This window comes from Megalobrama amblycephala, linkage group LG2 (assembly GCF_018812025.1).
Source record: "Megalobrama amblycephala isolate DHTTF-2021 linkage group LG2, ASM1881202v1, whole genome shotgun sequence".
Classification (NCBI taxonomy): Eukaryota; Metazoa; Chordata; class Actinopteri; order Cypriniformes; family Xenocyprididae; genus Megalobrama; species Megalobrama amblycephala.
Genome location: NC_063045.1, coordinates 19,506,805 through 19,524,076, shown reverse-complemented (window position 1 = coordinate 19,524,076; position 17,272 = coordinate 19,506,805). Strand labels below are relative to the sequence as shown.

At 37.8% G+C, this 17,272-nt stretch overlaps 1 protein-coding gene across 3 annotated transcripts in view; it reads left to right on the top strand.

The window, feature by feature from the left end:
- The first annotated feature begins 6,808 nt into the window (after positions 1–6,808).
- Positions 6,809–17,272, top strand: part of si:ch73-63e15.2 (protein strawberry notch homolog 2) — a 55,798-nt gene continuing 45,334 nt past the window's right edge. For all 3 annotated transcript variants that reach the window (XM_048165090.1, XM_048165082.1, XM_048165074.1), the window contains exon 1: positions 6,809–7,028. The gene's annotated coding sequence lies outside the window, so the exon portion shown is untranslated. The remainder of the gene's footprint in view (positions 7,029–17,272) is intronic.

The following is a 17,272-nucleotide window of genomic DNA, read 5'->3' as shown; positions in this document are numbered from 1 at the left end:
TGATGCGGGATGAACCATGACTCTCTAGATGACTCCAACACTTCTTGACTCACTTTTGTGGCATATCCTGCCTGTTCAAGTTTCTGAATTTCTGAATTGTATGCTGTGGCACGATCTGGATCCCGAATAAGGCGCTTTTCTGTACTCCTTAGGTTAGCAAGGACTGAAGTTGGTGAGGCAGACAAAGTGGGCATGGACTTCACCCTTAGTAAAGGTGTGGCATATCGCTGTACTCCATTTATGTTCACTCGAACTGTCTTTGTCTGCAAAAGTTCCATTGCAGTCTGATCCTGTCTAGACCTGGTCACCAACTTCTCATTCTTGTATGGCAAGATGTCCAGCTGCCAAAGCTTTTCCACATTGTGATGCAGTTCAGCTAATGGAGAGAGTGTTGCAGTAAACAAGCATGTCTGTGTTCCATTTTGCAGTGGTAAGCACTTAGTAGGGCCTTGAAGTGTCCAGCCAAGTCTGGTCTTTACTGCCACGGGCCCTCCAGGTGGTCCTAATCTTACTGGTTGGATTGGAGTTATTAAGTGTGGAAAGTCTGATCCGATGAGAAGAAGGGGTTGGGCACATTTGATCTCTGGCAAGGGCAATTTTCTCAGGTATCTGTATTTGCGCTGCAATCGCTCCACATGATATGTATGCTCAGCTAGACCCAACTGAGCTGCAGTGAAAGCTCCCCCGATCTTATAGACTCTCTCAGGTTGGCTGGCTGGTGAGATAGTGAAGGACACAGATGAACCCTGTATCACTCGTAGGTCTTGTCGCACTGTTCTTAGTGTAAGGCTCTCTGTAGGACCCTGGAGTTTCAATTTCACTGCTGCCTCTTGAAGAAGAATGGTTCGCTCGGATCCATCATCTAGGATAGCGTAAGTTTCGAGGGTACGACTGCCGTTACGTAGGAGAACTTTACTGACTTTGAGAAGGACTTGGTTGCATCCAGCCTTCCTGTCCAGATAAAGAATGTCAGTGGAGGAATTCACAAGTCCACAAAGTGTTGCAGCACTTGATTTCTCCCCCTTTGTCTGTTCTCCTGTTTTAGTGTTTACATCATGAAGAGCATTCAGATGCTTGCCTTTGCAAATGCTACAGCTGACTCTCAGACGACACTGTGCTGCTTGATGGCTGCGGCCACATCTCCAACAGCGGCTGTTGTTCATCACCCACTGTTTCTGCTGCTGCTTAGTAAGGTGAGAGAAATTAGAACAGTCATCAAGATTGTGCAGGTTATTACAGCAGTAAGGGCAGTACAGTCTGGACCTCTCAGGTAACTGCAAATGGGGCTTAGTTACAGAAGATGCTTCCGATGTAGTTTGGGTGGAACCCAAGAGCACAGTCAATGGTCTGTTTCTTCCTTTACCATCTTTCCTGTGGTCTCTTTGCCTTTTAGTTGCCTCTTTGTTTGCCTCTATCTGAGCAAATGCATCTCCACCTTCTTGGATCTGTAACTCGTACTCCAACCACTCTGCAAAGTCTAAAAGGGAGGGAACTCCTCTCTTTAATGGATGAAGGTATCGCCTGAAGTTAGCTCTGAGATCCTGGGGCAACTTACTGCTTAGTCTGGCCACATGTGATCCACACTGAAGTTCAATGAGTCCTTCTTGTTTTAGCTGTTCTAGCATTCCAACCAGAGCTCTAACTCTCAGTGCAAATTTACAGAATCCAATAGAATCTCCTGACCTGATAGTGGGCCCATCCATCAACTCTGCGATTCTCCTTAAAGCCAGTTGGTGAGGCTGGCCATAGTGCTGAATGAGAGAGGCCATGGTGTCTGAGTAAGGGTACAGAGAGTTACTGTAAGAATCAGCAATTAACAGGGCTTCTTCAAATTTAAGATGGTCCAGCAGAATTTGGTATTTGAACCTCTCAGTTGCATCAGATGGGAGAATATTCTCCAAAGATATTCGCAGTCTTGCAAATTCTCTAGGGTCATCACACGTGAAGTCTGGGATTGAAGGCTTGGGGCCTCTATACGATCTCTCCTGGCTACGTGGTTGTGCATCAGTAAAGCTGTAGTCTCTCTGAGGTGGCAGTGGAGGGGCAGCAATATTACTAGGATTTGACCATGACTCTGACTGTCCTGTGTCATCATCTGGCTGTTGATAGTTTGGTGTGGATGGAGAAGATGACCGCTTCAATTCTAGTTTGAGAATGCGTTCCTTTAGCTCCTCCAGGACATCTATTACTCTGTGTTCAGGATTGGGCTGTTTTGGTCCCTCATCTGATGTCACAGGGGGAGGTGGTGGTGGCCAGTCTTCCTCCTCTTCTTCAATAGCTGTCTGATGGACAGACTGAGGTACAACTACAGTTTGCTTCATTCTGACACTGGGAGAATGTTCTGGTACTAATCGCAGAGAATGATGAGGTGACAAAGCATCACTCTTGTCCATTCGCCGTTGCATATCCAACACAGTCTGGTGTAACCTCCTGTTATCCTCCTGCAGCTGCTGAAGAACTTCTAACATGGGCAAGGTATGATGGGATGGTGTTGGGGTGCTCTCATAGAGGGGAACATATGAAGCTGAGGGCATTCTTTCCATGTCTTCTCTGCTCCAGTTGTGGGGAATGGAGCTCTTGGGGAGAGGCGTCATCTCGGCGGATCTCTGATAATATCTTCCACTATCTTTCATTTCCAAAAAATGTTGGCTGGGTTGGTCAAATACTACTGGACGTGGAAAATCAACCTCATATTCCTTTAGCCAGACAGGAGGATTCCTTTGGCGGCGGGGACGAACATCATCTGGTCTGAAGTCTCTGTCTGATGGAGCACGAGCCATCTTCATCCACAGTAATCACCTCCGGCTCGAAGGACCAATTTGTAATGAAGGTTTAAGTTGCTAGTCTGAAGTTATGATCACTGTGGGGCATCTGTTAGAATGCACGAGTCTTTGTTCTCCATTTGTAATCATTTTATTCCAGCTTGCTACTTCTACAGGTTACAGGTGGATAGAGATGTGGTTGGTTTTCTACACGCACAAATCCACCAAAGCAAGATTTTAACAGTATTAACAACACTTAAAGAGCTGGTTTCCTTTTGCCTGCCGCTCCACTACAAACTAAAAACAACTTCCTTTTTAGAACGCGAGTAATTCAGGCAGTTATAATAATACAGTCTGTTAGCGCCCTCTGCTGTACTGGCTTGCACTTTCCTTTACAACACTTAGATTGGATTATTTTACTGACTTGATCTTTCAATCTTGTTGAGCAAAATGAGGTAATCTTTAAGTCGATTCATGGACAGGCCTGGTTTCAGGGTTTAAGATTAGGCCTTAGTTCAATTAGGATATTTAAGCAGCTTTTATAAACGTACACTGTTGAGCATCTTGAGACAAATCAATGGCACTGACATATTTTAAGATATGTCAGCACAAGTTGCTTTAAGGTAAACAGCTCAAACATGCATTGTAGTCTAGGACTAGCTTAAGCCTTGTCTATGAAACTGGGGATTATAGTACAACTAGAGTAGTATAAATTGTATGAAATTGTGTCGACTAATATAACGTCAGATGTAATAGTGCACTATACAGTATGTAGCAGTTTCATTCTATAGCATATTATTATTATTAATAGCCTATATTAGCCTGTTATTAGGGCCCGAGCACCGATGGTGTGAGGACCTTATTGTAATTGCTCGGCCAATTCTTCTTCTTCTCCGAAATGAATCGCATTTTTGAGGGCCTAAACGTGCTTGAAAATCCAGAAGTGGTGAAAATTTACATCTGATATGGGTTTCAGAATTAAGTGTGGCAAAATGGCTCAATAGCGCCACCTACAAAATTTCAATTAAGCGCCCTTAGCGCTACATTTTACGTACAGTTATGAAATTTGATAGACGCATGTAACAGCCCAATATCTACAAAAAAGTCCCTGGGTGCAAAATCTGAAAACCCAACAGGAAGTGAGATATTTTGAATTTTCTCTGCAAAATTTTGGCAGTTTTTGCCATTTCCACACGTTGTAGTTTAACAAACTCCTCCTAGAGCTTTAATCAGATCAACATCATATTTGGTCAGTCTAATCTAAAGGCCTTTGAGACGTTAAATTGTGAAGATCTAGAGTTTTCGCTGAAGGGCGTGTCCGTGGCGGCCTGACAAAGTTTGATGTTTCGCCATGAAACAGAACGTTTTTGTAACTCAGGTATACAATCTGGCCCAAACTTCACATGTTTTATTAGAGACCTGGCCTGAAGATATCTATATGCAAATATTCAGTTACAGTCTAAGCACCACCTGCTGGAAACAGGAAATGACATGTTTTACACTGTGATTAACTCCTCATAGAGATTTAACCAGTTCAACATCATATGTTGTCAGTCTAATCTTAAACTGCAAAAATGTTAAGTTTTCGCTGAAGGGTGTGTCCATGGCGGCTAATGTTTTGCCATGAAAGAGGAAGCTGTTGTAATTCAGGCATACAGTGTCCGATCTGCCCCAAACTTAACATGTGTGATAAGAGACCTGGCCTAAAGACATCTACTTGACAATATTCAGTTAGTCATAGCGCCACCTGCTGTCAACAGGAAATGGCGATTTACACTTTAATTCACTCCCAGAAATACATTTCCACATGCCATGAAGTACCAAACATACTAAATCATGCAACACTTGGCTGAGTGCTAATGTATGTGATTAACTCCACGAAACAGGAAGTTGTTGTAACTGCTCCAAACTTCACATGTTTAATAATAGTCCTGGCCTGAAGGCATCTACATGGTAATATTCAGTTACAGTCAAAGCGCCACCTGTTGGCAGCAGGAAGTGTGGCACTTTGAAATGACTTTGCCATAATTCTCCTGTATTCACTTGCTTACATGCATGTCGCCCACTATTCACTGTTTTCCTGATGCCAACAGGTGGCAGTTAGCCCGGGTGTGAGGGCTGGCTATATATAGCATAAATTGTAAAATAATATAGTCAATAAAATAAAAAATAGCAAACAAAATAGTGAGTAATGAATAGTACAATGATATAATAGTATAATAATGTAATAATAATACATATTAATAATAAAATTGGCAGACGAGATCTCTTGGAAATGCAGAGAAGACACTTACAGGCTTTCCTCAGCCTTCTTTTGTGTTGTCCTACTAGCTCAAAACAACCAATTTTTGAATAATTAATTTTGATTTTAACTGAATCGTTGAACTTTTTATAAATGTCAGGCTGGGGCAAGTTGTCACATATGTTTGTTGTAATTTTATTTAACTCAGTAGTCAAAGTTAATATGTTTATGACAGTTTTTACATTGTTACTGTTTCATGCATTGATTTGTTCTTCATAATACATTTTAAATGCATGAAAAACAATTGATCATCCTATGTCAGTTCAAAACAATTGAACATCCATATTATATATGTTATATTTATGTTATATAGCTCACCCACTTAGATATCACTGCTTTATGTCATGTCAAAATCAAACTTTTCACTTTTCTTCAAAAAATAAATAAATAAATAAAACAAGATATACTTTTATATACTAAATTGTAAGTGTTTGGCCATCTCTTTGGTTACAGTGCACCCTGGTGGATATATGGGCTGTATCGCATGAGCGCTTATCTGCAGACTTATGTCCACAGTTTTGTTTTGCAACATAAAGGTCATTCCAGTAGATTACAGTACAGTATAGTGTAGTATAGTACTGAATTGTAGACACACACTTTATTAAGTGCACCTTGCTAGTACCGAGTTGAACCCCCTTTTGCCTTCAGAACTGCCTTGATTCTTCGTGGCACAGATTCAACAAGGTGCTGGAAACATTCCTCAGAGATTTTGGTCCAAATTGATATACTTATAAAAACTTTGAGACATTTTCCTTTGCACTACCAGAATATTAGCATTGCTTTTTCTGTGTACATTCCAAACAATACTTCCTTTTCAGTTAACTTATTGTGTAAATGATGCCAGGGGCAATAACAGCTAGGGGCAACTAGCAACACACACAATATCTACAGTTACATTTATTCAGTATTATACACAGAATAGTTCTCTCTTTGTGTATGAAAAAGAGGTGTGATTGTATCACATTATGAGAAATTTAAAGTCAGATACATAGGGTTAATTCAGGATAATTGAAATAACTGCTCCCAATTTACCTGAATTCACCAGTTTACACAGTGCGAGAATAATCAAGCCAAATGTGCCTTTTTTATTTTGTCATAAATCAACATTATTTGGTCTACAGTGTGCTGAATAAGTAAATATTTAAAGTGATTGATCATGTAACTAGCATATTTCTTGAAACACCAAATCACCACAGGTCTATACTTTTTATTTTAAGAATAGAATCGAATAGAATAGAATCGAATAGAATAGAATAGAATCTTGACCCATATAGTGCAGTTTGTGGAGACATTGGTTCCATATCATTGCATCTTTGTAATATCCTAGTCTGTCAAATTTTTTTTTGGTATGTTGTTTATTTTATTTTTTTCAGTCTGTAATAAAGTTGTTATATGATATGATATATGATATGATGAGACAAAAAACTGTCATTTAGCTCTGTATCCACCAGGGTTCGCAACAAACGAAGAAATGATACCTAAACAGTGAAACACTCTCAAAAAATTTTTTTAAACAACATAAAATGACATATAATGCTTCTTCGGGACTATCTGACAAAAAACACGACTATTTAGTTATTTCATACGTCATTTGTTAATAATACCTCTGCCAGCGAGAGACGCGACGCAAACGCGACAGTAGAACGCTCGCTTCACAATCCACGAATCATTTCACTCGGCAACGAACACGTCGTCTTTGATTGGCCATTGCTCTGGGCGTTGACGTTAGAGTCCTGACAGACGCGTCGCGTTCTGTACACTAGTTGGGTTGACTCGCGTCCAGTCAGACGTGTCATTAAGGGCAGCCGCGGAAGTATCGGCTTTCAGTTCAACATGGCTTCAAGTGTGACGAGCTGAGAAAAAACCCCATCACAAAACCAGGGCCATTCTCTTTTTCACCACTCCCAAGGCATCTAACGAGGGAAAAGAACTGGGAAATATATTCGAGAGCTTCTTTTATTCAAGTAAGCAAGTCTTAAGTCAGAGTTACAGAGTTGTTTGTGTGCCGGTGTCTGTATTGTCTGGCGCACGCGCAGTGCGTGTAGGTAGCGCAGTCGGTTTGTCAGTTACGAAAACGTCAAATTATTTAACGTTTAAATATTTTTTTTTGTGCTGTATTGTGCTATTTTGTGCCTTTGTGTATTTATAAAGGTATTAGTTCGAACATTTGGTTAGTTTCGATGTCTGAAGTGATGTTATAAAGAGTCACTTAGACGAGAAAAGTTTTGAGAGACAAATATAAGTTCATTTAGTTGTGTTGCGTAGTAAAACAAAAAAATGTGTAAATACCTGTAATTAACAGGTTTTAAACGAGTAAAATAACTATTTGTTTTTATGTTGACCGTTAATTTCGACTCTTAACTGACAAGTTTCTGTTAGGAGTTGAACTTTCTGTTTTCATCTGAGTAACGTTAACTTACTTAGCTGTCTTTGCGTAAAGTTGATATTTCTTGTCAGTGTGTTGAATGGATCTCTAATACACTACGTAATAAATGTGACATTTCTAATTTAGTGGATGAAATAGGTTTATTAATAAGGGATGAGTGATATTGAAACCAAGAGTGAAAACCCTTCAGGCTAGAGCTGGGCTTGTCTGAACTCATATTGTACTGTAAATATATCAACTTGTTGTTTAGTTTAGTATCCAAGTGATTTTTCCCAGACCACTAATAAATCATTGATATATTGTGTGTTTCATAATTGTACCATAAATTTGACTGTTGCTCTTTCACTTCTCTGAGTGGCCAGTCATTACTGGGAATCATAATATTTCCACAGAATTGCTCTGATGAAAACTAACCCTTCCATGGAAAAGCAATGAAGGGATGATCATGGTTTTGGTGGACCGCAGTGCCTGTCATTCGTTCTCAGTAAAACTTTTTGGAGAAGTGAGTTATAATAGTGTTTGCCTTTTATTTATTCTGGTCTTATCAGCCTTGCTGCTCAGATATGACAGTGGTGTACACAGGATTGTGTAACTGCAGAAGTCACGCAAACCTCCCTATTCTTTCTTTGCCAGCAGAGTGTAGAGAAGCTCAATTAGAAGTCTCTTGTTCTCCAACCAATGACGCAAGCTGACATCACTTGGTCTAGACAGGGAAACAAAAGCAGTTATGGCCATGTTTTGTTTTGTAAAGACAGAATAGCACATGTAAAATTAAACTGAGGCCTTTTTAGAATCGTTTAGATTTTTTTGTATTAAAACATTATTTTAATGTCATTTAAGCACCATGGTCAGTGACAAATAAGGAATTATTTGTATGTTTTTTTTTTTCTCATTATGTGTATGTTTAAACTTTCTTTAAAATGAAAGTATATTAAATAAAAAAAAAAATTTGCCAACTAAACTCTAAAAATAACATTCAAATTAAAAAATAACATTCTTATAATTTTACTTATGTGGAACTAATCGTTCAAGATTAGATGATTATCACATGAAACTGATACTTCTTTAAAGGAAAAGGCTTGTCATCCAGCATGACTGATGAATTATTACCTGGTAAATCTTCTGTAGTTTTTCATTTTATTAAAAAAATGTTGCTTTCTCCTTGACAGTGTCATCTAGCCTAAATGTAATTGGTAATCTTGTAAAAATGAAGACAAAAATAAATGTTTAGCAATTAAAAATAATTACATATAATTTATGCAGCCAGAAATAGTACAAATTATCCATCAAAATGTGACAGTTTAATGCACTTCAGTTCATGATACTGGTTATTTATTAGCTGTTCCTTTGTTAGTTTTGGCTCAAAGAGCTAGTTCGTAGTTTGGTGCACAAAGCTCTGTTGTGTAGTACAGGGAGGGTACAAATCTCTCTAGCAGCGATTTAACTCAAGATAGTAGTCTGGGACACGGGCTATGAACCCTTCCTGCTTCCGTTTAGCTATCTTGGCTGAGTGTTTTTCCTTGTTCAGCCCCTATTGAATCTCATTCATGCGTTTCAGTTAGAAATATTGCAGCTGTAATGTCATCATTTCTGTTCTTGGTATATTAATATTACACCATCAATGCAAGATTTCAGTTTCTGGAATTTAGGTAATGGTTCATGTATTAAGTGTGAATTAGTGTCAGGAAGAAGTGCCATGGGTGCATGTGTCAGCATGGGTTTCCTCCGGGTGCTCTGGTTTCCTCCACACAGTCCAAAGACATGCAGGTTAGGTGGATTGGATATGCCAAATTGGCCGTAGGAGTGTGTGTGAGTGTGTTCCAGCACTCTCGGTGTTGGGTTGAGTCAAGAAAGGGCATCCAGGGCATGCATAACTTGTGCCAAATCCAATGTGTGTGCAGATAAGTCAGATGAAGTGGAACGTGGAAATGAGCGGGACTAACACTATAAATGGATGGGTTTAGTTTAAAGGGTTAGTTCACCCAAAAATTCTGTCATCATTTACTCACCCTCATGTCGTTCCAAACCCGTAAGACATTCGTTCATGTTCGGAACACGAATGTCTTTCTGATGAAATCTGAGAGCTTTCTGTTGCTTCAAAAATTGTACAAAGTTATCGTAAAACAAATCCATATGAATTGAGCGGTTTAGTCCAAATTTTCTGAAGAGACATGATCACTTTATATGATGAAAAGTTTAAATTTAGACTTTTTACATTTGTGGGAAATGGAAGCTCAAGCATGTTTGCTTGACATGCAAGAACCAATGAGGTTTATTCTTGTGTGTTACACAGTACATTTGAGCTTCCACACCAACCAATGAGATTTGCTCTCGCGCATCAAGCAGGTTCAGTTGAGCTTCTGTTTATGTTCCCTGATCAATGTTTATATGCGAGTAAAAGCCTAAATTCAATCTGTTCATCATAAAAAGCGATCGAGTCTCTTCTGAAAATTTGGACTAAACCACCTATTCATATAGATTAGTTTTACGATCTCTTTATGAACTTTTTGAAGCATCAAAAAAGCTCTCATAACTGTGTTTACATCGAATGCGAGCAGCACAACATGACGCGTCAAAAGACAATATAACTGTTATAATCAGTGATATTGTCTACACTGGATGCGGCACGAAGCAACACAGCAAATTTCTGACAGTGAGTAAACGGATTCCCCGTTCTATTTTTGACGTAGTCAAGTGCTTTGCAGTGGTCAGTTTGTTGTGTTCAGTGGCACAATGCGACTCGACAACGGTCACGTCTGGTGTAGACATGGTGTAAGAGATCATCAAAAACATGGGCGGAGTTTGGGGGGTGCCGGGTTGCACTGCCCCCCTAGACCAGAGCCATTTATGATTTTGTGGGAGTTATTCAATAAAAAATAAATGATAGAATTCAAATTTTCTCATTTTATTTGTCTTATCCTATTATAATAGTGAGTAGGAAGAGTAAATTAGGGCTAAATCATTTTTAAATACTAAAAAACCAAACCCATTCTCTTCCAACTCTGAATCATATCGCTTTACGCGAAAGGACTCTTCTCATTCTGTTCCCGTTAGTTGAGGCTTATTCTAAATCAGGCTAACTAAACTAAATGGATGTTTATTCATCGTTTTTTTTTTTTTTTTTTAATAAACCCACAGCCAAAAGGAGAGAGGGCTCTAACTTTGATGCTTCCACATCAACATCTACACAACTTGGAAAAGAGGTGGCTTTCTCTGCATTATGTAGGCCTAAGATGTGCTTTTTACTCTTTTGTATAGCAGGCGTTCATTATAAATTTTAAATGTAGAAGACATGATATAATTGTATGAAATGTAGAGTATAGCCTAGATATATAGCCACCACAGACATTTAGGGACAAGTCTTCCCAAAAATTAGAAATGTCCAAATTGTCCCATAATATTTGATCTTCTTGATGCTGCTCTGCACTCCATTATGTGCAGCTCTATATGTTATTTGGATGACAAAAAGTTTTAAAAGTTTTTAGGTTGCTCTGTCTTAACTGTCCAACAGCGCTCGTCAATGTCAAAATGAGTGAGATGGCCAATCAAACCATGAGAAAAGTAGCAGCTAAACATTAATATTTAACTGTTTTACACGAGTAATGCTGAACGACCGACAGTGGCCTAATATCCGGGGATGCAAGCAACTCAACATTTTAAGAAATGTCACTGTTTTAATGTAAAATGTAACTCATAATTGAATGTGACAAGACAAGAAACTTTTTGCGTTTTTGACATACGTGTGCATATTTTAAAACAAAATATTATTTGCAAATAGTTTCAATTGATTACTTCACAACTGCAGTAGAACTTCTTTTACCGTTTTTACTTTTATTTATTCCCTTAATCCTTTAATACGTCGTGGCCCGTTCTGCTGGTAGGTGCCCCCCAAACACAAATGTGAAACTCCGCCTATGATCAAAACGATCTTAATTTGTGTTCCGAAGGTGAACCAAAGTCTTAATGACATAATTTTCATTTTTGGGTGAACCAACTAACCCTTTACATTTTTCCACTAATATTTATATTTTATTTTATTTCAGCTTTATTTCATTTAACAGAAGGGTTTTTAATAGTTTTAGTTTTAGATAACTGTAATAACCCTGCATCCTGGTTTGTTTCAAACAGTTCCCCTGCTGTAGAATGCAGTTGAAGCGCTGGTGACTGTTCCTCTACTGAGCGCAGATTGTGCCTATGGAATGTGCACTCAAGGAATGTTTAACTCTGATAGTGAAATTCAGAGCACGTACACCACAGCAGAACTAGATGTGACGTCTTCATGGTCTTCAGTCGTAACATCTGTTGATTACCGATTGAAATTTCATTTGGATTGTAAGAGGTGGTTTAAATCTTTTCTAATTCGTTCAATAGGAGTTGTAAACACTTGATCGGATTGAAAACTGAAACTGGCAAGTTCTGCGCATGTGTAATGACGTAGAAATGGCGTAATGACGTATGACACACGTAACGAGCTGCTGTTGTTGAATGAAGTGTCATAAATGGCTGTCATGTCAATCTAAAATTCTTCTTCCATTTATCGTATGAAGTGGTGCAGGAAGTGGTCCTTGCTTTGGACTCTCATTCACAGGTGCTTTGTTTTGGGCATGAGAAGAAGCGTTTTTACTGCTTGATAAATATAAGCAGCATGGCCCAAAGCTTTGTGTGTTCATTGTCTCCTAATTAGGATTCAAAATAGATAAATATAAAATTTGCTTTTTAAAACAAAGAAAAGAAGCAATGGTAGGAGGATGGTTCATATGCACTGACAGAGCGAGAAACGCTGTATATTCGTTAGGGGTGTAACGATACCCTCATGTCACAATTTGAAATATATTACAATACTGAACACACAATACGATTTTATTGCGATACTCCAAGACGTATGGTAAAAAGGTTAACAAAAAAAAAAATGTACTGTTGATTAAAATGCTAAATTTGGAATTACGAAAGTAGGGGAATCTTGAGAATTATTGAGGAATAGGGTTATGAAAGAAATAAGGAATGAAAGAAATAGTTTGAATAAAAATAAAAATACACATATTGGGAATGAGAGTACTTCTGGAGTCAAATCCTCACATCCTCAGGTTCCTTTTGTATATAGTTGAGGGAAAAAAAAAAAAACACGATAAAAGTAGCCAAAACTGATAGGTGGATTTGGCACACAAACTACCAGCTGAGTAATAAATATACTACATTGTTTATTGATTTACAAAAAATGCTGTTACTGTAATAGCTAACATTAAAACACTAAACTAAACACTAAAACTCTGTAAACGTTTTCATTTTGGGTGAACTATGTACAATTCAGATTAACGTGTCACTATCCACGTTACATATTGTTGCATTTTTGTATTGCGATATATTGTGACACAATATATTGTTTCACCCCTAATATTCATGCATTGAGCGCATGTCAAAAGATCAAATATGATTTGAAGCTTATCAACCCGATCACTTATTTAGCTTTCATGTAAACACTATGTTCGGAATTATTTGATTCTGATTAAAACAAAAGGTGTCCATGTAAATGTAGCTAATGTTGTTTAATGCTTATGATGTTATTGTTTGTAAGTGAAAAAGGGATTTTTAGAGTTGTTCTGAGGTCAGGAAGAGTGGCTTCAAAATCTTGTGGTGGTTTGTCCACCCCCAGTTTTCCCATAGCTAGCCGCTCAATCAGTTTCTCTGTGAAAAAGCCCTTGTTTTCCTGTATAAGATCACTTCACCAATGCAATTGCATTTTCTTCTTGAACAAATAGTTTGAGGATGAAGTCAGTGGTATTTTTAGTTATCCATCCCTGAATTTCTGCCCTCTAAATATCTTTATTAGCTTTCCTTGGGTCTCTTTTTACAGTTTATGTAATATTATGTAATGCTTTTTTCCTTTGGATGCAAATTAGGGCTGTTCTTGGTTTTGACGGCATCCCAGGAGCGTGCGTGTGGCTTGTTTTGCTGGATGCAGCCTTTGCTCTGTCATTTAGTCGGATCAGCAGAAGTGCGGTTCAGTGTTGGTTTCGTGACCCCAGGCAGAAATGAAGGCTCTCGGTTGACCGGAGTTGCTCGGGTTTGGAGGGGATTGAGAAGGCGTCACCCTCTGCAACTGGGTCAGAGTTGTGCTGGAAGAGGGCGGCAACTGACAGTAAGACGGCGGATAGACCAGTGAGAGAAACAAAAGGCAGCATACGTTTGTGTCCTCATAGGTTTATTTTAAGCATATCTAAATGCATATTCAGAGGAACATGCCATTTGTTAGATCAGCTCCTGAATGTTTATTACCTTGTCTTGGTTTTCATGAGTGGTCGTTTTTGTCACTAATAAATCCATATAACTAATATTTAATATTGTAAAACACAGTTTTGACTGTCGGTTTGTTGTCTGGTTCTTTTTTCTAAAACAAGTTAGAAGCTCATTAAAATAGTGCCGCATCATTCCATTCTGTAGTTTTTTTATAAGAAAGTTATTTTTTTTCTTGGTTATGAAAATGTCCTCCAAACGTTCGCCAAGGAATGTGTCCAGTTTTTTTTTTTTTATTTATTTAATGTTTTAAGAATGTTTTATCTTTTCTACATGGAGCATTTGGTATCTGCATAACCAAGATTATTTTTATTTATTTGTTTTTTTGGTTAAATGCTGATGTTCTCCGAAAACTCCCTGGGAAGTTCAGTTTCTTATGTTTTATGAACATTTTTTTTTCTTGGTTTTGCAAATGTCCCTTAAAAGTTCGCTGGAGAATGCATCAATTTTTTTTTTTTTTTAAATGTAGATATTATCCTCCAGGTCTTCAGATGTTTATATTAATTCAAATAATAAAAACAGGTAAAACATAAAATAACATTAACATGAGTTTGTAGCTTGAGTTTCCATGACCATTTTTATTGGTGCATGATGCCATAAACGTCACATTTGGACAAATCCACCTTTTTAGTTTTAGCTTCGCTAATATTGGAAGATTTACTACTAGACCCTGGCTCCAATTTGCCCTCATTTTCAACACCACATTTCTTCTTATTTTCAATCATGTATTATTTAGCTTAATGTTGCTGATGTGCTGAACAAAATGAATCATTAAGTCTTTTGGAAAAAGACTTCATAAAGCCACCAAATACGCATCCCTTTTAACGTGGTTTAGCTTTGAATAGCCTCCATTGATTGTAGCTTTTGAATGACATCGGTAAACCTCTGAGATGGCTCTCTTCTTCAATGAAATGAAAGCCTGGTATGACTCACAGTGACTTAAAATTCATTCTGCTGATGCTTGATAATAGTAAATGTCCCACCCAGATAGACAATATTGCCTGTAATCATGATTATACAAAGCTATAAGCTGGGTAGGAATATAGAAATACACCTTAAGTAGTGTAGTTTTCTTTTGAATGAGTCATTTTGAGTATTATTACTGCCATGGTTACCATTTGCCTTTAGCTGTTTAGATTATTCACAGAACTCTGGAACAATCTAGCCATTCTGTTCAGTTTCACTTTGAATCTCTTTTTTGACTGCTTTAATTTTTACCACTAGAATTAAATGTCCAGTGTTAAAATGCTTTCTTCTATCCTGGCTTTAAATAACAAAGTTAAACCATTTCAAGGTTAATTTCACCAAAGAGTATACACACTGTGCCTCTGTGGTGCAAAATACTCGTACCAATCAAAAGTTTGGAGTCAGTAAGATTTTTTTTTTTTTATGTTTTTGAAAGAAGTCTCTTATTCTCACCAAGGCTGCATTTATTTGATCAAAAATACAGTAAAACAGTAATATTGTGAAATATTATTACAATTTAAAATAACAGTTTTCTATTTGAATATATTTTAAAATATAATTTATTCCTGTGATACAAAGCTGAATTTTCAGCATCATTACTCCAGTCTTCAGTGTCACATGATCCTTCAGAAATCATTCTAATATGCTGATTTGCTGCTCAAGAAACATTCCTTATTATTATCAATGTTGAAAACAGCTGTGCTGCTTAATATTTTTTTGGAAACTGTGATTCCAAAACTGTGATGAAAAATTTAAGTTCAAAAGAACAGCATTTATTTAAAATGGAAATCGTTTGTAACAATATAAATGTTTTTACTGTGACTTTTCATCAAATTAAAGCTACAGTCCCCAAACATTTGAATGGTAGTGCATGTCAGTGTCGTATCAGTTATCTTTTTTTAAATGAATTAATATATATATATTTTTTAAATGTATTGCTATTTTTTCCTATTTATACATTTAGATTACTTTTGAAATTATCTAACACTCACTCAAGCTTAATCTTTAAAAACTAAAAATTTAATAACACCGTTAAATGTAATGTTTAGCCAATTTTTAAAATGAATATCCATTTTTCAATGTTGTGATGCCTAAATTCGCTTATAGAATTTAAAACATTTCATTTTACTTTTTAGTGTTTATACTATTCTGTTTAAATAAATTAAAAGTAAAGTATTTCGATAGTCCACTTTAGACATTCTACTAACTTTGCAACTACATATCAACTACCAGTCATTAGAGTTTTGGTAGACTGTCTGGATATTATCTGGCAACAATTAATTTTTATGGTCCCCTAACAGACATTCTACTCACTATAAGTAATTTGATTAAGTTATCGGCTTATCAGTATTGGCTGGAATTTAGAACATCATGCATCCCTAGATGGGGGAGCTTAATTAAACAAAACAATTTTTTTAGCCCAAATACCCCATTAATCTTGCAGCATTTTGAATGTGACAGCACTAGTAGAGTAACTTTTTCCCCTCTTGAATATTTAATCTCTTAATCAATGTGTCTGGCTTTGCCATTGCAAACACGTTTGGCCGCATTTAGCATGCTTAGTTTGTTTCTGTAATTGCATTAGCTTCGACTGTTTCCAAACAAGTGTCAGCATGATTTTCCTCTATCTCCTGGGATCGTCTGCCCTCGCAAGCTCGGCTTTCCTAGCCTGTCATGTGAGACCTGTTGAAGTCGGTCTCTGTGGCCAGATAACACACTCGTTTGGCTCTTCCTAGTGTAGTCGCCCAACAAGACCTTTACCCAGAGATGAAGGACTGAGACAAAGAGCAAACGAGGACACACGAGGCATCTCAGTTTTGGCATCGAACCACATTAAGCAAACAGAAGACAAAAGCTGTGCCATGTTTGCTCACATCCTCTAAATCAATGTTAAAGGGTTAGTTCACCCAAAAATGAAAATTCTGTCAACAATTAAATGTCCTTCCAAACCCGTAAATGTGTGTTCACACCGGTGCCGGCGAGAGCGTCAAAATTCGCCCTGGCTGCCCTGCCAACAACGCTGTACTGTGCGTTCAAATCGCCTCCAGCGGGAGGGTCAAAGTAAATGACAAGTTGTGGCAACCAATCGGAATCCTCTCAAGCGAGGACCTCTACATTCCGATTGGTTGCCACCGAACCGCGTCATAGCTCATTACCATAAAGGTGACCTGACTTCAACTTTCCTCTGCGCTTTCACAGTCCAAGATGCGCCGCACCGCTCTTGCCGGAGCTCGGTGTGAACGCACAGTATGATTTTCGTTCATCTTTGAAACACAAATGAAGATCTTTTTAATGAAATCTGAGAGATTTCTGTCCCTCCATAGACAGCTACGCAACTACCACTTTGACGCTTCATAAAGAGATCATAAAACTAATCCATATGAATTAGTCCAAATTTTCTGAAGAGAGTTGATCATTTTTTATGATGAACAGATTGAATTTAGGTTTTCACATATAAACATTGATCAGCGAACATGAACAGAAGCTCAACCAAACCTGCTTGTCGTGCGAAAACAAACCTCTTCCGTAAGCTCAAACGGAAAAGCTAAAATTAGTTTTACGATC